This window comes from Eulemur rufifrons, chromosome 18 (genome assembly GCF_041146395.1).
Source record: "Eulemur rufifrons isolate Redbay chromosome 18, OSU_ERuf_1, whole genome shotgun sequence".
Lineage (NCBI taxonomy): Eukaryota > Metazoa > Chordata > Mammalia > Primates > Lemuridae > Eulemur > Eulemur rufifrons.
The window spans coordinates 68,944,547-68,968,493 of NC_091000.1; the positions used below are offsets into that span (position 1 = coordinate 68,944,547).

The following is a 23,947-nucleotide window of genomic DNA, read 5'->3' on the forward strand; positions in this document are numbered from 1 at the left end:
GAAAGAAAACCAGGAAAGTGTTGATAGCATGTAATGAAAAAATAAATAAATAAATTGTTAAAATGGAGGAAATGATTTATTTTCACAAATTGTCTAATTGTTTAACTGTGGTTATTCAGACTTGAGTACTGGCATGAATTATTTTTAGATGAATGCAATGAGTCTGTCACTTCAAGGAGAGCAATTGTCACTCTTGTTGGCAATGATAAAATTAGAGATTTCTGGTAAAAATTAGAATTTCAGAAAACTTGTATCTACCACCATGAGCCTGATGGCTTACCAACACTTAAAGACATTTTTTAAATGAGATTGGTGGTGATGTCGAAGAACATGATTTTACTAATATTGTAAGTAAAATAAGTCAATATTTTAGAAGACATGAAAAACTCAATAAACCAACATTTCCAAAATGATCAATAAATGATGTTAAAAAATCAAGCATGGGTAACATACAGATAGACATATAGACCAATTGAATAGAATAGATTGCCCCAAAATAAACACTCCCATATATGGTCAGATGATTTTTGACAAGGGTGCCAAGACCATTCAATGGGAAAAAGACAGTCTTTTCAACAAATGGTACTGAGAAAACTAGACACTCACATACAGAAGAATGAAGTTGGACTTTTACCTTAGACTATATACAGAAAATAGCTCAAAATTCCTCAAAGACTTAAATGTAAGACCTAAAACTATAAAACTCTAGAAGAAAACTTAGGAGGAAAACTTCATGACATTGTATTTGACAAGGATTTCCTGGATACAACACAGAAAGTGCAAGCAACAAAAATAAAATTAGACAAATTAGATTACATAAAAATTAAAAACTTCTGTGCCACAAAGGACACAATCAACAGAGTGAGAATGGGAGAAAATATTTGCAAATCACAAATGTGAAAAGGGGTAATACGCAGAATATATAAAGAACTCCTACAACTCAACAATAACAATAGAAAACAAATAATCTGACTTAAAAATGGGCAAAAGATTTGAAGACATTTCTCTAAAGAAGATTTACAAACAGCCAAAAAATATATGAAAAAAGTGTTATAGCTCTATTTAAAATTTATTTAGCGGGTTTTCCAGTCCTTGCCAGAAAACCTCATAAAATTAAAAAACAAAAAATAAATGAAAAGATGCTCAATATCATAAATTATTAGGGAAATGCAAATCAAAACCACAATGAGATATCACCTTATACCCACTGGGATAGTTACTATATAAAAAAAAAAAAAAACAGAAAATAACAAATGTTGATAAGGATGTGGAGGAACTGGAATGCTTGCACACTATTGGTGGCATTCTAAAATTCTGCAGCCATTAAGGAAAACAATATGGAAGTTCCTCAAAAAATTAAAAATACAAATACCATATGATCCAGTAATTCTACTGTTAGAAATGTACTAAAAGGAATCAAAAGGAGGAACTCAAACAGACACTTACATACCCATATTCACAGCAGCATTAGTTACAAGGTGTAAACAACTCAAGTGTCCATCAACAGATAAATGGATAAAGAAAATGTAGTATACACATAAAATGGAATAATGGAATATTATACAGCCTCACAAATGAAGGAAATTCTGACACGTGCTACAACATGGATAAACCTTGAGGACATTATGCTAAGTGAAATAAGCCAGTCACAGAAAGGACAAATACTATCTGATTCACTTATCTGAGGTACGTAGAATAGTCAAATTCATAGAGACAGAAAGTAAAGTGGGGGTGGCTCGGGGTTGGGGGAAGGGACTGGGGAGTTTGTGTTTAATGGGGACAGAGTTTCAGCTTTGCAAGATGAAAAGAGTTCTGGAGACGGATGGGGTGGTGATGGTTATACAGGAATGAGAATGTACTTAACACTACTGATGTGTGCACTTAAAGTGGTTAAAATGGTAAATTTTACGTTATGTGTGTTTCACCACAATTAAAAATAAATAAATAAATAAATAAATTTATCCATGGATAAAACATTCAAAGTACAAAATCCACCAACGAATTTTAATGTAAGATAGTACCAAAAATTCATTGATATTGTTGTTTCAGATTCTACATTACAGTTAATCTTAAAAAATTATCATTTGTTTAATTTTGTGAAGACTCAAATACTTATAATTATCCAAAAGGCTATTTAAAGACTCCTCTTTTTGCAACTACATATCTATGTGAGGCTAGATTTTCTTCATACACTTCAATCAAAACAATGTTTTTCAACTGACTGAATGCAAAGCAGATACGAAAAGTCTAACTGCCTTCTATTAAGCCAGACACAGTAGAGATTTGCAAAAAAAGAAAAAAGTGTAAAACAGTGCTACTGTACTTGCTAAGTTTTTTTGAAAATATAGCCTTTTTTCATATAAATATGTCATTTATGTCAACATGTAATAGGCTTATTATTATATGAATTAATAAATATTTTTATATTAATTAAATATTTTTAAATTTGCTCAGTTTTAGTTTCTACTATGGTAAATATCTATAGGTATACTCCACATAAAGATAAGCTCTTTGGGGTCCCCAATAATTTTTAAGAGTGAAAAGGAGTACCAGGACCAAAGTGTGTGAGAACTACTGACTTACATGACTGTATTACAGAGGATAAAGCATTTAATCCTCCTCTTCTGACTTCCCTGCCCTCAAAGGACTGAAGTTTTACTTGAGAGAGAGTTTGAACAATCCCATTCTGGGGCCAGAAGTCTGACATCAGTACCCTTGGGTTGAAATCCAGGCATCAGCAGGATTGCACAGCCTTCAGAGCCTTTAGGGGAGAATGTTTGTCACATCTTCTGGCTTCTGGTGGCTGCCGGCATCCCTTGGCTTGTGACCACATCCCCCCAGTCCCCACCCGCATCTTCACCTGGCCTTCTCCTCTTCCATCTGTGTGAAGTCCCCTTCCTCCTCTCTCTTATAAGGACACATATGACTGGATGCCGTTTTTTACTTTATAGGTTGAGCAACTCCTTCATAATCATATTCATCAAATCTTCCTTTATGAAGTCCAAACAGTGTCAATAAGAAATGTTTGATTTGTTCAAGAAGGTGCTTTGTGGTTGCTTTTCTAGTCTTTCCTTAACCCACAATAAAGGGATACTAGTAAGGGTATGGGCTCTGGAACCAAACTTCCTAGGTTTAAACCTCAGCTCCATCATTCCTAAATCATGTGTTCTCAGGAAAGTTAGTTGTTTCTTCATGCTTCCTCATCCATAAAATGGGAACAATAATATCCTACCACTTAGGATTCATATTTATAAAACACTCACAATAGTGCCTGGCACATAAAAGCATTGTATAGATGGTAGTTATTATTATATGAACAAGGTTACCAAGAAGAAATTGGATATGGCTTAAGGATTAGAACACTGGAATTGGGACTGGTACCATTGACATGGTTGATATGGATGAACATTTCGGCTGTTACATAAGTCACAAGATACTGGCACCTGGGGACCCAACAAGACTTCACTTTGCATTTCCACAGTAGAAACCACACCCATTTTCCCCAGGTTTCCAGGCAGTGCAGCCGTGCCGCACCCACCCCAGGGCACCCTGAGGCAGCTTCTCTGAATAGTCTCCAAAGTCAGCCGAGTCACACTGAGTTTTTTTTTCCCTTCCTCTTTAGGCACAGCCTCCTTCTGAAAATGAATAGTATATATTTACAGAGAAAAAAATGACAGCATGTTTTCTGTGAATAGCTACATCATTTTTATTCCACTTCCTGTTTCCACCATTTGGAGTATTTATAAAGTTTTCCATTTGATCCTTTTTTTGGGCAGACTGCTTGTTTGGAAAAAGTGGAGGAACAACAACTAAATAAAATGGAGTGCCCGGGAACCGAAGCTATAAACAGCCTCAGCAGCATTGCCCTCCTGCCCAAGGGTGTAATGAACCATATCTTGGTTGGGACTCAAGGGAGCCAGACTTTGAAGTGGCACAAAGAACAGCCAGTGGGCAGGACCAACATTCAGGCCTGCACAGAGCAGATGACACACAGCACATGGGGATTTCTGCTCTCGCCTGGAATTCATTTTCAGTCATTACCTTGCGTGTGCAAAGAGCAAAGGCAGTTAGTTGCCCAGAAAACAGTGGATGGAAAATAAGGGTTATCGCAGACTATTAAATAGCTCTGTGGTTTCTATCCCAAAGGGATCTGAAAGAGAAGGCTCTTAAAAATCTGTCTCCAGATAGTCTCTAAAGAGAACCCATTAGCAGAAATCAAGCCCTAAATAATATGAATAGTGAAGTGACAGGAAGCCGGAGAATGAAGGGAGAATCTTGCCTGTTGGACAGCAAGTCTGAGGGTGCTTGTCTCAGGGCCTTTGCTGACGTCCCATTTCTCAAGGCACAGTGCCTTTCTGTGCCTGGAGCAAGTGATTCAGTGCATTTCCCAGAATGATTTTTCAAGCTGGCTTCTTTGCTGGGTCTGAGACCCAACCCATCCATTTATAACATGTTAATTTCAGGGCAGAGGGAAAGCCACTAACCCAGAGCTAGCCCAGAACCAAAACAGAGCACACTAATACAGGACTGTTTTGAGCTTTCCTGCTCAAAGCCCTTTCTGGCTAAAAGTCATTCCCTGAAGCTTGCGATTCCTCAAAGGAAAATGCCTGATTTTATTGAAATCCCTGTGTGTTACATCATGGGACACAGCTTGGTTCCTTTCTTTGTTGCTTGCATTTAATCTATCTGACCTTTAAGAAGAAGAAAAAAATACCTCTAGAGTTGGCTCCCAACACTGTCACCACGGAAGAACAAGTGCTGGGACCGCCCAAGTTAAGTTTTGCAATGATAAGGCACTTGCTCATTGCAATGTTCTTTTCCTTTTTAAAAAAATCCCTTTAGATTTAAAATCCCCAGCCTGAGCAAGGGCACAACCCCATTTCTACTAAAAATAGAAAAATCATCCCGGCACAGTGGCACACTCTCATAGTTCCAGTTACTCAGGAGGCTGAGGCAGGCGGATCACTTGAGCCCAGGCATTTGAGGTTGCAGTGAGCTGTGATGATGCCACTGCACTCCAGCTGGGGTGACAGAGTAAGACTCTCAAAAAAAAGATTCCTTTTAAAAAAATACCCCCATGGTTATGGGTCACACTGAGGCAACTGGAGGAGGTCTGACGTTCCCAGACAGCTCACATAAGAATGTGAGTCCCTGTTATAGGTGGACGTGTCACGTGGGGTTGGAGCCACAGGTGATGATTACGTGGATTGCCCCAGAATCAGGGAATTGGAGCGATATGGAGTGTTCTCCCCAACTAGCTCTCAAAGAGGATTAGGAAATGCTGCAAAAAAAAATCGCATCAAGATACACAACTAGCAAGGATGGCATTAGAGAGGATCCCCAAGGCTGATAATAAACAGGTGTTCACATGTATGTGCTCAGATACTCCACTAGAAAATACATGGAAAGCACACAAATGCTCTTCTTAAGATTTTATCCAAATGAGTAGTATGAAAGTCACAGCAAGGTATTTATCCCTGTTAAGTAACTGAGCCATTTATCATAGTAAAGGGAAGGGAATTGGGGGTTAACATACTTCTAAGCATTTCATTCAAGGGAAAAAGATGGAGGGAAAACACATAATATATCTTAGGAACAGTAATGTCCTGTTATTGTTAAAAACTGCTGGGACCTCATTAGAGCCTATGAAAACATCATCTGTAAGTACTGAAAGGCAATAAATCTTCCATAGCCAAAAAAGAAAGTGGGCAAAGGAAGGGAAAGGCAAGAACGAAGAAAAAGAAGGAGAGGAGAAAGGGGAAATAAAACACAGAAGAAAATGACCATCTATCTGTTGGTTTTCTCACCAAGATAGGAGCCAGCAATTTCCAGGTTTGCCTGCCAACTGGCTTCTTCAAATGATTGTGTGAACTCAGTGGCTTGATTGGGAGTCGCCCCGTAGGAGACTACATTAAGTATTTTTAAATAATTATCAACAATTAGTAATATGTTTAGGATAGATTTTTTTCTCTTCATCCTTCATACTATAACCTCTCAGTGATCTCTGTTCCTTCCTTGGACATAAACTGCATCCTATGGTGACAGTGGAGGCAATTCTGAGTATATCTGGAGCAGATATTTCACAGAAAGGGTTCAAGTGGCTCATTCTGGACTGACTAAACTCTGTCCCTCGATCTTTTGTTATTGGCATACGGCCAGCGAGCATCTTTCAGGCCCAACGCCCTTACAAGATTACAGGGGCTGTGCAGCTCATTTGTTCTCTTACAGGGTTGAAAAATGGTCACAGATAATAAGTAATCACCCCCTTTTTTCAAAAAGAAAAAAAATTACAGCTTCAGCAGTGAGCTATGTGGAAAGCATAGACTGTCGGAACCTGACAGTAATCACATGAACAAAAGTTGTCACAGAGAAAGGAATCTCTTGATAGGTAGACAGCACACTGTATTCTGTATTCAATGAATGATGTTCTTTTTTCTTTAAGAGAAATGAGTTGACTCCTATACCGGCCAAGCTGTATGATCTTCAAATTCCTTAATAGCTGAGCAGCTTTCATGTCTGGAGAGGAACACATGCTCACCATTGTTTGCGCTTTTTTATTGTCCATTGATTACTTTTTAAACATTTAACATTTCTCTAAATATTTACATTCTGCTTTCATAAACTTAACTATTAAATAAAAGCTAAATTATTAAATAACTACTAAATAAAAAGCTGTGAATTTAACAAATTTGACTCCTCTAAACTTTTAAACATTGATTGATATAAAAAATTATTCAGACTCCTCCAAAGATTTAATGAGCATAAGCCTTATGAATGCTTTAAACCCATACAAAGGAGACACAGCACAAGCAACACAAACCAGATCGCTACACCGACACACAAACTGGTTCACTAAAGATTTAATTTGATAAATTCAAATTTGCTTCTCTATTATTACTCTTGTTTGTATTCTAATTTCTTTCTAGAGTACAAATTTCACTCATTTAACCAGGAAAGCCAGGCTTACCTTCTTAGACTAGTCATGATTACAGATATGAGTTTTGAAACCAAAAATAAGATTTAGGCAGCTTCTGAGGAAATGCTGTCGAGTCCCTTATCCAGGCCCCTTGTTACAGTTGTAATTGAATTAGAAATTCTTCCTATTATTGGCTTTGGAAAATGTGATGTCTTTTGCCCTTTTGTGACTGTAATCAGCTTATCAATATCCAAGTGGTGCTTATTTATCATGTATTATCTTCATTGAATATCCATTACAAATTCCCTTTTTTTTTATTTCAGCTTATTATGGGGGTACAAAAGTTCAGGTTACATACGTTGCCCATGTACCACCCACCTCCCCGAGTCAGCACCTTCAAGCGTGACCATTCCCCAGACGGTGCGCAACGCACTCATCATGTAGGCATACACCCATCCCCTCCCCCCTCCCCCCACCTCAGTCTGATATCCAATTGGTGTCATTCCCAAATGTGCATTTAGGTGATGATCAGGGAAACCAATTTTCTGATGAGTACATGTGATGCTTGTTTTTCCATTCTTGGGATACTTCACTTAATATAATGGGTTCCAACTCTCTCCAGGAGAACCAAAGAGATGTCATATCACTGTTATTTCTTATAGCTGAGTAATACTCCATGGTATACATATACCACGATTTACTAATCCATTCATGAATTGATGGGCATTTGGGTTGTTTCCACATCTTTGCAATTGTGAATTGTGCTGCTATAAACATTCGGGTACAGGTGTCTTTGTCATAGAATGACTTTTGTTCCTTTGGGTAGATGCCCAATAATGGGATTGCTGGATCGAATGGTAGGTCTACTTGAATCTGTTTAAGGTATCTCCATATTGCTTTCCACAGGGGTTGCACTAGTTTACAGTCCCACCAGCAGTGTATGAGTGTTCCTGTCTCTCCGGATCCACACCAACATGTGTTGTTTTGGGACCTCTTGATAAAGGCCATTCTCATTGGAGTTAAGTGATATCTCACTGTGGTTTTGATTTGCATTTCCATGATGATTAGGGATGTTGAGCATTTTTTCATATGTTTGTTAGCCATTTTTATATCTTCTTTTGAAAAATTTCTATTCATGTCGTTTGCCCACTTTTTGATACCATCTTCATATAGCCATCTAATCTTTGACAAAGCAGACAAAAACATACTCTGGGGACAAGAATCCCTATCCAATAAATGGTGCTGGGAAAATTGGATAGCCACATGTAGAAGACTGAAACAGGACCCACAGCTTTCACCTCTCACAAAAATCAAATCACAGTGGATAACAGACTTAAACCTTAGGGGTGAAACGATTAGAATTCTAGAAGAAAATGTAGGAAAGACTCTTACAGACATTGGCCTAGGCAAAGAATTTATGAGGAAGACCCCTAAGGCAATCACAGCAACAACAAAAATAAATGAATGGGACCTGATTAAATTAAAAAGCTTCTGCACAGCCAAAGAAACAGTCACGAGAATAAACCAGACCACCTACAGAATGGGAAAAAATTTTCGCATACTACACATCAGATAAAGGACTGATAACAAGAATCTATTTAGAACTCAGGAAAATCAGCAAGAAAAAATCAAATTCCCTTTTTAGCTCTTGTTCTAAGTAAGACCTAGTCTGTGTACTTAAGCCTAAAGCCTTTGTAGATTTGGGTCACTGAAACATTGCAACATTTCTTTCTCATTACCCATTAAGATCCATAATATTGACAAAACAATGCCAGCAAAAACCCAGTAGCCATTTTTCATCCTCCTTTGCATATAGGAAGCTGGGATGGCACAACTCCAATGGGATCCTTCACACCTTTAGGGCCCCAGATCTGCTTGTCTCTTCCACTTTGCTCTTCCAGGTAGACCTGATGAAGTAAGTGCAACACAGAAATGAGTACACAGTGTATTTCTCAAAGAAATTGGGAAACCCAGAAAGATGATCTCTTTTGGATACATTTCCTTTTGAACTTGACTTTGAGTGCATTGTCCAGATTAAAGATGAAGCCCACCTGATTATTACTAGGAAGGCTTGCTATCACCTGTCTCATTATTTCAGCACAATGGCTCTTTAAGTATGGTCCCAGACCAGCAGCATCACCTGGAAACTTGGAAGAAATCAAAATTCCCTGTCCCTGTCTCAGACCACCTGAATAAGAGACTTGAAGAGTAGGGTCCAGCAACCTGTTTTCTCACAAGTCCACCCTCACCCCGTGTGGTTCTGACACATGCTGAAGTTTGATGACCACGGCAGTAGCACCACATCGAGCACCTGAGTCTTTTTATTTCCTTGTACCTGCAGTTAGCAGACCAAAGGTTCTAAGGAGGTTCCTCAAATTTTAAGATTATTAAACTTTGAAGATGAATTCAACAGAAATGAATACTTACTGAGACAGTTTTGTCATGCTCAGAAATAACCCATCGTAAGAAAGGCATTATGTGTATATGCGAGAGATAAAGATGGAATATATTTGTTCAATCAAATCCCAGGATTGGGACTTAATTGAGAAAAACAACACTGTAACTGATCAAATTACAACTTACATCAAAAAGATGAGTCTCAAAATAGAGAAAATGTGTAGGAAGAAAGGGAAGGGGAAGAAAGAGATTCTATGCAAAAGGCTAAGAATTCTGGACACTGGAAAGGTTGAGTTGCTTCTAGACAGGGGTCTTCAGCTGTCACCTTCCCCTCCTATGTCCAAGCTGGTTATGCTGCCGGAGGAAATCCCACAACAGCACAGATGAGTGCCATTGCGAATTCTTCATTTTCAGCCTTGGTTGGACTGTGAGTGGATCCTACCACCCTCCTACTTGTGCTTAGTCTGGTGGCTCCTCCATCCTATAGAGAAGCTCTTCCATGTGGTCTTGACTTGCCTAAAACTCATCACACAATCATCTGGTCCTTCATTCTCAAAAAGTGACCCTGCCCTTACTTCAAAGAGAAAAGTCATCAGATGGGAAATCCCTCCAATTTCTACCACCAAATGTACAGATTTAACCCGAAAGCACACTCATCCTTGCCTCTTCCTCGCTGTTAAAATGAAGCAGGCAGCCCCCCAGCCTCAGGTTAATACTTTAGCTGTGCTCTGGAGCCCACCCTTTTTGTGTCCAAAGGAATTTCCCTGCCAAGGTGACCTCTCCTTTTTCACTATCTCCTTCCGCATAGGCTCATGTCTGACCACATATAAATGTACTCAAATCCCTCTTACTTTAAATAAAAACCACCCTTAACCCCATCATTTCGGCCCCTACTTTTGCCCCTCCAACCGCTTGGTATCCTAGTATGAATCCTAAGCAGTTTCTATGTTAAAAGAGCTGATTCACAAGCGTCTACCAGGAAATACCAATTGTTCTCTCCAGCCCCTCCTTTCAACCTGTCTGTGGAGTGTGTTCTTGCCCTCCCCCAGAAGACTGGGCAAACACCATAGTTGTAAGAATATACAAAATTAGTCTTCTTTTAGACATTGGTGCGTTTGTTCCTCTGTCACAATCAAAATTCTGAACTGTATTTAAGCTTTTTCTCTCTGTTAGCTTTGTCCTGGAGGCCTTGGGGTGGGTGGGGGTCTGTCTTCTCTGTTTCTAAGCTTTGTGCTTCCTCCGCAGACCCCTCCTCACAGATCCTCCTCTGGCTAGGAGTGCTCTCTGGTATTGGGGACACGCAAAACTGACTATTTTTCTTGGAGCACATTTGTGGGTTGTTCAGAAGCATTCTACATAGCCATGGATCCCTCACAAACAGCTGTGCTTCCTCTGTTTTGCCACTTCCAGCTCCCATGAACTCTTCGTTTCTCATGGTCCAGTCAGTACAGATTCTGTCTCTATTGGAGTCTTGGGCCCTAGAAGTGGCCCTCTTAGTTAAAGTCCACTTAAACTCGACTCCAGACAGTTATCTCTCTCAGTATGGTGGACTAGAAACCCTAAATAACCCAGCCCCAATTTCAGAAAAGGAAGATAAATGAAGTCTGGATAAATATGAAACCAAAAAAAATAACATTTTAATAAATCAACATGCTGGCAATACAGTGAAGAGCCTATCTTAGTTTGAAACTTGGAAGCAGGAGTTTCCAGTTTCAAAGTAAGACGTTGAGCCTGGGAACCACAGAAAGTAACCAGGATCCAAACCAGCCTTCACCCGAAACTGTGTGCTGAACTCTGGTGACCTCTCGTTTCCATTTGAGAGCTACAGAGTGGCATGAGAAACAGGAAATTAAGCCCTTAGCCCACCCAAGGTGGAGAGACTGCCACATAAAGTGAGACCTACAGCCTTAGTATGAGGGTAAATGGGAAACAAACCCAGCAGAGAAGGAAAAGTAAGGAACGTGCCTATCTTGAGAATTCTTAACTAAAATCCCCACTCATATGGGTTTTCAGCCAACGCGCACTGCATTTGTGTTTTGAAAAAGCAGGTAATTTAACTTAAACTGGTTCTCATTTGGCCGTGCGCCAGGCGACTAGCAGAAGAAATCTCATATACAGATGCTCCTAGACTTACAATGGGGTTATGTCCCAGTAGACCAATTCTAAGTTTAAAATATTGTAAGTCAAAAATGTATTTAATACACTTAACCTACCAACATCATAGCTTAGCCTCGCCTACCTAAACGTGCTCAGAACACTTACATTGCCCTACAATTGAGCAGCAGGCAAAACAGTACATTGTAAATCATCTGGCAACATAGTACACTGTAGCTTATCACTTATTTACCCTCGTGATCCCATGGCTGACTGGGAGCGGCAGCTCCTGAAACTCCCCATCTGAAAGAGGAGAGCACAGCTTTCTATGGGATGCACATTGCTTTCACACTGTGGTGAAGCCCCATACTTGCTAAGTCAGACACCGTGACCACGTGTACCATCAAAAGGAATCCAACCCTAACACGGTCTCAAAGAATTCCAACAGACAAATTCTCAAGAAACATAAACACTGAAGGAAACAAGGAACCATGAGCAAGCAGCAGCAGAACAACACACACACACACTCTGACACATACGCACACACTCACACACGCACCACACATACAGTCACACATACCTCACACACACACACACCACACACATACTCACACACCTCACACACACTCACATGTGCACTCACACACACATACTCTGACTCATACACACTCACACACACACCACACACATACAGTCACACATACCTCACACACACATTCACACACATACCACACATACAGACACACACACAGATACACTCACACACACCACACACACAGTCACACACACACCACACAAACATTCTCACACACCTCACACACACACACGTGCACTCACACACAGATACACTCACACTCACACACACTCTCTCACACACACACCACACACTCACACACACACTCTGACACACCCTCACACACACCACACACATACACTCACACTCACACACACACCACATACACTCACACACCACACACACACCACACACACATACACTCACACACACCATACACACACACTCATACTCACACACCTCACACACACACACTCACACTTGCACTCACACACACAGGTACACTCACACACCACACACACACACATACACTCACACACACCACACACTCACACACATACATTCACACACACACACCACACACACTCACACTTACACACACTCACACACACATACACTCTCTCTCACACACACACACAGTCACTCACACATGTTGCCCATTGGACTCTCTGGAAGCAGCTACAGTGCCAGAACTTGGAATACAAAACATTTATTAGGATCAACAACTGTTAAAATGAGGAGGAGAAAGCAAGGTTATGCAGAAGTTGAAGTGCAATGTAACTCTGACAAAACCTTGTCCAGCCCAGCAGCAGAAAGCACTGGCCAGAATATTTTCCATCAGAGATGTCCCACAGCAGCCTAAATGGCCGACGTGGATACCTCAGTCAGTCCCAGGTGCGGGCATGGCCATGGCAAGGCGGCTCTCTGTGGAGGGAGGCTGCCTGCTGACTTCATTTCTCCCCATAGCTGGGCACAAATATCAACTCTTTCCTTGAAGCGGAACATAGGTGGCACATACCTGTGTCAGACTGATAGGTAGATGATTAAATGATATGTAGGTAGGTAGGCAGGTAGATGATAGATATCAGAATAAGCCAGGTAAAGATTTTCAATATAGAAATTATCAAGCAATATAAAATAAGTATTTTAATGTTTTAATAACTATATCATTCCTTTAGAGTTTTGGAAGGCAGCTATGCTAACCACTATACCACCAACGCTCCTTTAGAGTTTTGAAAATGGCCAAGCACATTTGTAAAGAGAACCAAGTTTATAAAGTAGAACCTCTAGAAATGAAAATTATGATATTTGCATTTAAAAAATCATTAGACATGTTAAACAGCAGATTAAGCACAACCAAATAAAGAATTACTAACCTGGAAAGTACACATGAAGAAATCATTCAGAATGCAACCCAGAGAAACAAACAGATGGAAGAGAGAACGAAAATATGTAATATACATTTAGAGTTCAGTAGAAGATAAGAGAGAGAGAGAGTAAAGGAGAGGTGATAATGATTGAAAAATGTTCAGATTTGTTGAAAGACTCAAACCTTCAGAGTAAAGAAACCAAGTGAATTCCTTGGGAGCTAAATAAGACAAATTCAAAAGCAGATGCATCATAAAAACAACCAAAGAACAATAAAGACAAACAGAAGGTTTTAAATGCAAGCAAAAGAGAAAAGACAAAAGCCTTCAAAGGGAAGGAATTATATTAAAGATTAGCTTCTCATCCATAATATTCAGAGCCAAAAGAGAATGGAACTTTTTTCAGTTTGCTGAGAGGACATTACTGTCATTCTAGAACCCTATACCACGTCAAATTATTTTTTGAAGAATGAAGAGAAAATAACCTTTTCTGACAAAACCTGAGACAGTTTACCCCAATAGATTCTTACAAGCAGAAATTTTAAAGAACACAAAAAGTATTAGCAATTAAAAGAAAAGATCAAATATTTGATAATCCTAAAATTGAAAACTTATGTTCATCAAAAGACATCCTGAAGAGGATGAGAGAACAAGGCAAAGATTTGAAGAAGATACTTTCACATATAACCCACAAAACCTGGGATCCACAATATGTAAAGGGCCCTACTAATCATCATGGAGAATACAACACAAGAGAAAAATGGGCAACCAACTCGAACAGGCATTTTACACACAGAAAATTCAAATGGACAATAAACATATTTTTAGATGCCCAAATTTATTAGTAATCCAGAAAATGGAAACTATAATCACAATGAGATCCCGCTACACTAAGTTGTCAAAAACTTTGAAGTTTGACCATACCAAATGTCGGCTGGGAGCTGAGACAACTGGAACGTTCCCATACTGCTGTTGAGGGTGTCAGTCAAGAACAGGGTGTCATGGAAAATAAGAAAAGAGGGGTCTCTTCAAGTTGAGAGGTTTGAGGTTGCCTTTCTAAAAAAAGATTAGCTGAGATTGAAGAATGAGAAGGAGTTGGTCAGAACAAGTAATCCTAGGCAGAAAACAATTTGAGGAAAATGTGAGTGGTAAAGGGCTTGGCCCGTTCGAGGAACTGAAAGCCAGTGTGGCCAGGCAGAAGACCGAAGGGAGTGTGTCCAAAGCAGCCCATATAAGAGGTTAAAGAGGCAGCCAGGAGTCATCTGTGTTGTCTCAGGTTACTCTAAGGATTTTGACTATTATTCTAAGATCCATGGGAAGCCAGTCAAGGGTTTACTAAGCAAAGGAGGGATGTGATCATATTTGCATTTTTTCAAAGATCACTCTGGTCAATACTAGGAAAGTGGGTTGAGTGCACGTGTTGGTGTGCAAGAGTGGATGCAGGGACATCACCCAGGAGCCTCTGCAATAATTCAGGTGATTAGTAAGGACAGCATAGTCAAGGGGGAAGCGGGCAGATTGTGAATATTAGTCAGTAAAATCAATAGATTTGTTTGGGTATGGTGAAGAAGAGGAAGGAGCATATAAAAGATTACTACTGGTATCTGGGGTCTGGGCTGCAAAGCCAGCTGCACTGTGTGCCACTCACTCTCATAGGAAACCTTGGAAGAGGACAAGGTTGGGTGTGGGGCGAGAGAGACTATTAGTTCAATTTTATATATGTTGATTTTGAAGTGCTTATTTTGCCTCCAAGTGGACATGACAAGGATGCATTTGATATATAAATGCAGATCCAGTGGTGACCGGAGCTGGCTCACACCAGCTCACAGGAGCCAATTGTCTGTGTTTCTTCCCAACTCCACATTCAGAGACACCAGGTCAGACGTTTGATGTCAGCTGTGGGGAGAGTATTTACACCATGGACATTAGCAAAAGTGACAATTCACGGTATCTTTTTTTTTCCCCTCTCTTTGGAGAACTGGCTGTTAAACACTACTCTTTGGGTAACAGAGAAGAAGTCAAATGTAGAGATATAAAATTTGGGCATCACTGGAAGGCAGCTGGAAGTTCTCAGCTGTGCTTCATTAAGCAGCAACTCAATTTTCACACAGAGCTGAAAGTCTTAGCAGGGAATTTGTTCATGCCATCCCCATAAAACCACCTCTTATTGACATGTGAATGGCTGCCAGACTCTTCGGATAGGTTGGGGATAATTTTATAAGCAAAGGAGTAAAAAAGAAATGCTTGTCAAAGAAACTCAATTCTCCTCCCATTTTTGGCCTTGGTGGTGTGGCAAGGAATGTGAAAAAAGTGCTACAGGTTTATATTCATGTTCCCTTTACTACCTTTGGGACCATTTGTACTTGCTTCCTTAGGAGCTCTGTGGCCTGACGCCAGCCCTGCGTACACACCAGCACCAGGTGGCAGGTCTCGTGCACACCTGGCCCCACCTGACCTCACATCCAGGCATAAGCAAGAAGACACGAGCAAAGAGCCCTGCCAACAGCCTTGTTTCCACCCACAGAACCATGCACTTCCAGGCCGCACATGGAAGCAGAGCTTAAGAAAACACAGTGGCTAAGGTGTCTGACAACTGGAACAAGACGTGTAGCTATTACTGTTCAAAGAAGGGCTCGCAGGGGCTGCAGAGCAGTAGTTCATGGCTCTGGGAGCAGTAGCCCTGCCCCTAGGAGGTCTTGGTACACTTCCAGAGATAACAGCTCTAATGATGGTGATGGGAACACCTTCCTCTGGGTTAGGACTTTACACTTTTCCAAGCATTTTCACATACAGTTTCTCATTTAGTTTTTATAACAACATTATGGAGTTGAAAGCACAAGTGTGACCATCTTCTCTTATTTTACAAATGAAGTAATTAAGGTTCAGAAAGGATAGTTGTGACCGTGCCATTCCAGCCCCTTCAAATTAACATGGACCACCCAGCAACACTGAGCTAGGACAGGGTAAAATTCACTCCAAGTAGTTCCCATTTATCTTCTGTCCAACGTCTTACTGTTGGCATCTCTGGTTTCCTAACCCCCCTCCCTTTCCTACCCTCCCACTGGTCTGAATTCCAGGAAATGGTATATATATTTGCACACATAATGGAATATATAATTCCATATGTAATTATGTCTGTTAGTAACAGTATATATTTTGCCTTCTGAGACATCTGAGCAGACAGGCTGCTTTTCTAAAAGATCCTAAGTAGAATTCCAAGCAGTATCCATCACATGCATGTTAACATGTATATATAAAAATGTTTTTAAAAATAACTTTCATCTGGTTATAAAATTAATAAATGTATTTATACACATATATATCCATTAATATATATATGGAAAAATACCTTTCTTCTGATTATAAAGTAATAAATTAGTTCATATTATATTATAAAGTTTAGAAAATCAGGAATAAATTATTGCCCATAATTAATATTCAAACAAAAAAACTTGGTTTAATGGAAACAGTATTAGGATAAATATATATCCTACTAAGATGGTGAATATTTTGAAAGTATACTATTTTGAAAGTATGCCTATTTTGAGTATAGGCATACCTCAGAGATATTCGGGTTCAGTTCTGAACTACCACAATAAAGAATTTTTTGGCTTCCTAGTGCATATAAATGTTATGTTTACACTATACAGTAGTCTATTAATTGTGCAATAGCATTCTGTCTAAAAGAACAACACACACACTTTAATTTAATAATACTTTATTGCTAAAAAATGCTGACAATCATCTGAGCCTCAGCTACTCATCTTTTTCTGGTGGAGGGTCTTGTGTCAATGTTGATGGCTGTTGACTGATCAGGATGGTGGTTGCTGAAGGTTGGCGTGGCCGTAGCAATGTCTTACAATAAGACAACAATGAAGTTTGAGCCATCAATTGATCCTTTTACAAAAGATTTCTCTGTAGCAAGTGATGCTATTTCATAGCATTTTACCCACAGTAGGACTTCTTTCAAAACTGGAGTCAACAGACTTAAACTTAAGGTGTGAAACTATCAGAATTCTAGAGGAAAATGTGGGAAAAACTCTTATAGACATTGGCCTAGGCAAAGAATTTATGAAGAAGACCCCAAAGGCAATCACAGCAACAACAAAAATAAATAAATGGGACCTGATCAGATTAAAAAGCTTCTGCACAGCCAAGGAAACTGTCACAAGAGCAAACAGACAACTACAGAATAGGAAAAAATTTTTGCATGCTACACATCCGATAAAGGGCTGGTAATTAGAATCTATTTAGAACTCAGGAAAATCAGCAAGAAAAAATCAAACAACCCTATCAAAAAGTGGGCAAAAGACATGAACAGAAATTTTTCAAAAGAAGACAGAAGTATGGCCAAGAAACATATGAAAAAAATGCTCAACATCTCTAATCATCAGGGAAATGCAAATCAAAACCACAATATCACTTACCTCCAGTGAGAATGGCCTTTATCAAAAAGTCCCCAAATAATAAATGTTTGAGTGGATGCGGAGAGATAGGAACACTCATACACTGCTGGTGGGACTGAAAACTAGTGCAACCTCTGTGGAAAGCAATATGGAGATACCTCAAAGAGATACAAGTAGACCTACCATTTCATACAGCAATCTCATTATTGGGTATCTACCCAAAAGAACAAAAGACAGTCTATAAAAAAGACAACTGCACTCGAATGTTTATAGCAGCACAATTCACAGTTGCAAAGATGCGGAAACACCCCAAGTGCCCATCAATACGTGAGTGGATTAATAAAATGTGGTATATGTATACCATGGAGTACTACTCAGCTATAAAGAACAATGATGATATAGCACCTCTTGTATTTTCCTGGATAGAGCTGGAACCCATTCTACTAAGTGAAGTATCCCAAGAATGGAAAAACAAGCACCACATGTACTCACCATCAGATTGGTTTCACTGATCAACACCTAAGAGCACATATAGGAATAACATTAACCGGGTGTTGGGCAGATGGGGGGGAGGGGATGGGTGTATACATACATAATGCGTGCAATGCACACCGTCTGGGGGATGGACACGCTCGAAGCTCTGATGGGGGAGGGGGGAGGCAAGGGCAATATATGTAACCTAAACTTTTGTACCCCCATAATATGCTGAAATAAAAAAAATTAAATAAATAAATAAAAACTGGAGTCAAAAAGTAACTAAAAGAGTGGAATTGGAATGTTCCTAACACAAAGAAATCTCATAATAAATGTCTGAGGTGATAGATACCCCAATTTCCCTGATTTGATTAATTCACATTGTATGCCTGTATCAAAACATTACATGTATCCTATAAAGATATACAACTATTATGTACCCGTAATAATTAAAAATTAAAAAATCAAAAAAAAAACAAACAAACGTGGAGTCAATTCTCTGAAAACCTGTCACTGCTTTGTCAACTAAGTTTATGGAATATTCTAAATCCTTTGTCATCATTTCAACAATGATCACAGCATCTTCACCAGGAGTAGATTCCATTTCAAGAAACCATTTCTTTGCTCATCCATAAAAAACACTCCTTATCCATTCAAGTTTTGTCATGAAAATGTGACAATTTAGTCACATCTTCAGATTCCACTTCTAACTCTAGTTCTCTTGTTATTTCTAGCACTTCTGCAGCTACTTCCTCCACTGAAGTCTTGAACTCCTAACATCATCCATGAGAGTTGGAATCAATCTCTTCCAAATTCTTACTAATGTTGATATTTTGACCTCTCCAATGACTCGCAAATGTTCTTAATGGCATCTAGAGGGTGAATCCTTTCCAGAAGGTTTTCAATTTGCTTTGCCCATATCCACCAGAGGAATCACTGTCTATGGCAGCTATAGCCTTATAAAATGTATTTCTTAAATAATAAGACTGAAAGTTGAAATTACTCCTTCATCCATGGGCTGCAGAATGGATGCTGTGTTGACAGGCATGAAAACAACATTAATTTCCTTGGACATCTCCATCAGAGCTCTTAAGTGATGAAGTGCAATGTCAATGAACAGTAATATTTTGAAAGGAATATTTTTTTTCTAAGTAGCAGGTCTCAAGAGTGGGCTTAAAATATTCAGTAAGGTATGCCATAAACAGATGATGTGCTGTCATCCAGGCTTTGTTGTTCCAGTGTTAGTGCACAGGCAGAATAGATTTTGCCTATTTCTTAAGAGATTTCTTAAGAGCCCTAGCATTTTTGGAATAGTAACTGAACATTGAGTTCGACTTAAAGTGACCAGCTGCATTAGCCCCGAACTAGAGAATCAGCCTGTCCTTTGAAGCTTTGAAGCCAGGCATTGACTTCTCTCTAGCTATGAAAGTTCTAGATGAAATCTTCTTCCAACAGAAGGCTGCTTCATCTACATTGAAAATCTGCTATTTAGTGTAGTCACCTTCACCAGTGATCTCAGCTAGATCTTCTGGGTAACTTCCTGCAGCTTCTCCATCAGCGCTTGCTGCTTCATCTTGCAGTTTTATGTTTTGGAGATGGCTTCTTTCCTTAAATCTCATAAAGCAATCTCTGGTAGCTTCATAGTTTTCTTCTACAGCTTCCTCACCTCTCTCGGCCTTCACAGAATTGAACAGGGTTAAGACCTTGCTGTGAATGAGGCTTTGGATTAAGAGAATGTTGTGACTGGTTTGATCTTCTGTCCAAACCACCACAGCTTTCTCCATATCAGCACTATGGCTGTTTCCCTTTCTTATCATTCCACTGGAGAAACACTTTTAATTTCCTTTAAGAACTTTTCCTTTGCATTCACAACTTGCTAACTGTTTGGTGCAAGAGACCTCGTTTTTGGCCTATCTCAGCTGCCGACATGCCTTCCTCACTAAGCTTAATCGTTTCTGGCTTCTGATTTAAAGTGAAAGACATGAGACTCTTCCTTTCGCATGACCATTGTAAGGTTATTAATTAGCCTAATTGCAATATTGTTGTGTCTCAGAGAATGGGGAGGTCTGAGGAGGGGGCGAGAGATGAGGGGCCAGTCAGTGGAGCAGTCAGAATAAACACAACATTTACCAATTAAATTTGCCATTTTGTATGGGCATGGTTCGTGGTGCCCCAAAACAACTACAATAGTGACATCAAAGATCACTGATCAAAGATCACCAAACAGATCTAATAATAATGAAAAAGCTTGAAATATTATAAGAATTACCAAAACGTGACACAGAGACACAAAGTGAACACGAGCTGTTGGAAAAATAGCACCAATAGACTTGCTCAACGCAGCGTTGCCATAATTTGTAAGAAGCACAGTATCTGCAAAGTGCAATAAAGCAAAGCATAATAAAATAAGGTAGGCCTGTATATAAATAAAGGTATTTACATATACAGTGAATATTCATGTGCAAGCATGCTCATATGTGTATATTTTTAGTCTCATCTAACAGACTCCCCTCAATTCCCAGTGCTAGTCCCAACTCCAGGACTTAGGTGGAGTCCTAAAAGAGGTAGCTGTGGAACTGTAAGATCCATAGTGGCTACTGTAGCCAGTCTCTAAGACACCCCCAATGATCCTTGCCTCCTGGCATCCACTGTCCTGTGTAGTACCCTGCCATACTGAGCCAGGCTAACCTGTGTAAATAATAGGATATTCTAGAAATGGCAATACATGATTCCTAAGGCTAGATAATAAAAGACATGTGATGTCTTCCTTGTTCTTTTTTGGATCACTCACCCTGAGGGAAACCAGCCACCATGTGAGGACACTCAAGCAGCCCCATGGACAGGACCACATGGAGAGGAACCAAGGCCTCCTGCCTGCAGCCATGCAAGTGAGCTGTCTTGCAGTCAGATCCTTCAGCCCCAGTCAAGCCTTCAGATGACTGCAGCCCAGATGATATGTTGACTATAATTTCATGGGATACCCGAAGCTGGAACCACCCTGCTAAAGTGCTCCTGAATTCCTGATTCACAGGGACTGTGAATTAATACACATTTATTGTTGGTGTAAGCCACCAAAAAGTAATTCATTATGCAGCAATAGATAACTGATATACTGACTTTCAGACAACCTAACTTAAACCCAGGCCCTAGCACTTATTAGATAAGTGGCCTTGGGAAACACACTTCATCTCTTATTTACAAATTCTTTAAAACAGAAATAATATTCTATTACCTACCTCAGAGCACTGCTTTAAAGAGTAAATGTGATCATACAACACAGAAGTGCTTGTCGCGGGGTCAGCATTCTTTGGGTGACTAATTCATCTCAGTTTGCCCAGAACGTTCTCAGTTTTAGTAGTGAAAGTCCAGCATCCCGGGAACCCCTCAATCCCAGGAAGACTAAGGTGGTTGGTCACCTTAGTAGTCATTGAAAATTGGACGAAGGTGAAAGATGTCAGTGTCAGACAGGAGAGCAAGAAGGATAGACTCACCCCACGCCCTACTTACCCACACGTGAAGGAGATCCTGCTGTCAGATTCCATCACAGTATCTGTGAGACCCGGATTCCCGGGCCGCGGGAAAGACGTAACGTTGTGTGTCATAGACGTCCCGCAGTGCCCTTGGAGACTCCTGGTCTGCTGGGGCCTGCTGCCTGCCCCACCCTGGGTGCAGGTGTCTGGGACCGCTCTTCCTGAAGAATGCAGCAGGGCCTGATCCACCAGAAACAAGACCAGTCTAGAACATCTCACCAGACACTGCTGAAGGACAAGGGCACAGAAGGGGAAATGCAACTCCACCGAAGCTAGAAATGGCTCCTTTTAAGTCCAAACCTGCCTCTGAGGCCCTTTCCAGGCAGGGTCCCTGGCCAGCCCACAGTCAGCCTCCAGAAGGCCCCAAGATCTACCAATCTCTGCAGAGTCCACTGCCCTGAGGGGCTCACCCCCCGCCCTCTGCTCTGCTTGGAGGTCTCTCCCACAGGCTTCTTTGTACAGTGCGCATCTCCACCCACCCACCCCACACACGACCAGCGCCCTGTCATCCTCTGGATCTCCACTGAGGCACTGCCGCCTCTTAGCTCCCCAGTTCCCAGGGAGCTGCACGTGGCGGCAGATGCCCACCCTGCAGGTGCTGCTCTACAGGGATGGCATAGTTGCCTCTTGGACCGTCCAGCCGCAGTATCCCTGCGGGCAACCTGCTGGAGCCCAGGACCATGCTTGTCCCCTTCTCTCCTCAGTGCCCGCCGCGCTGCAATGAATAAATGCACAAATAAACGCCTCTCATTCCACCACTTTGCTTTTCTGAAGACTGACATCTGGGGAGGGAGTGAAATGCTCCATTTGCTCTCTCAGAAGCCACAGTTGCCAGAACTAATATGCCAGCCAGGGGCGGGGGGAGCAGCGGCTCGTGCACTCACTGTTGCACAGGACGCCCAAGGACAGACAGCAAGTGACAGCACTTGAGCATCAGGGTGCGCCTGTCCCATGGCAAGGGACAAGTGAGGTCCTAACTCTTAAAGAACGCCCTGCTTTCTGTCTCATGGCTCACTTAAGAAGTCAAGGATAAAAGTAACGCGTCTTGAATGAGCTTCCCTTCTTTTGAAAAACAGTATGACACAGACCTGGATTGGCCATTTGACTAACTCCAGTACGCGAGGTTGTCTGCGGCAGGGAGCTTCCGCCCTCGGCTCCCGGCCTAGCCGCCCGCACGCGCGAGCGCAGGTAGCCGCAGTCTGGGGGCCACGCGGCGGGGGCGACAGGGGCGGCGGGGGCGACAGGGGCGGCGGGGGCGACAGGGGCGGCGGGGCAGCTCTGCCGACAAGGCGGGCGCAGGAGGGAGTCCCGCTGCAGCGCAGGCCCGGGCGCCCGGCCAGAGGCCCCCGCTGCCGCCTCGCGTCTTGCTGGAGACCAGGAGAAGAATGTCTTCCAGAAACCCCAGTCACCTCGACATCTGGTTTAGTGCTCTTTCCACCGGCCCAAAGAAAGTGACTTGCTGCTTTCAAAATCAGGTCAAAGTAAATAGAGGGGAAGGAGTTCTGACAAACAGACCTCATTCCACCTGGTAAACAAGAGAAAGGAGGACAAGGCAGGCGAAGCCTCGCCAAGGGCGGCAGCAGGACGTGCAGGTGAGTAAAGCTCTCGGAGACGCGGGCGAGACCGCCCTCTGCTCGGGCGCCGGGCAGGCACGGCAGCGACTGCATGCTCGGAAGACTGTTTTACTAGGAATCTGCTATGATGTGGCCACTATTTGGAAGCCCAGCACTCTGCTGCACGTGGCGCTCCAAGATAGCATCATTACAGAAGCACTTGCAGCGTCAGCCTGGCCGGAGGGAAGGGAGGCAACGTAACTGAACGCCCTTGTGCTTCTCCGCATGTTCTTTAATGTGATCCTTGCAACAACGCTGTAAGGAGGAATTATCATCCCTGCTTTATGAATTAGGCTGAGCAACTTAATCAAGCACATACAGATGGTCAACCTCAGAGTCACGATCCGAACCCGGGACTCCCACCATCGTTCCATAGCTGCCTTGCTGCCGTCAGACCGTGGCTCTGCGCTGCCGTCTTAGGCCACTTTCCACACGCGGGCTGAGGGACTCTGTTTTCTAGTTCCACGGTGATTTCAGTAGATCCATGGCCAGTCACAGCAGGCTAAGCATTCTCGGCAAGCACAAGCCTCTAGGCTAACCACTCTTTCCGTTTTGCAATCCTGCCTCTACTGTATC

General features: G+C 41.4%; 1 non-coding gene across 1 annotated transcript; it reads left to right on the forward strand.

Annotated features, from left to right (window-relative positions):
• Window positions 1–1,045: 1,045 nt before the first annotated feature.
• On the forward strand, window positions 1,046–1,108 carry LOC138399236 (U7 small nuclear RNA). Its single transcript, XR_011236126.1, has one exon. It is a non-coding gene; the product is annotated as a U7 small nuclear RNA (small nuclear RNA).
• Window positions 1,109–23,947: the final 22,839 nt, after the last annotated feature.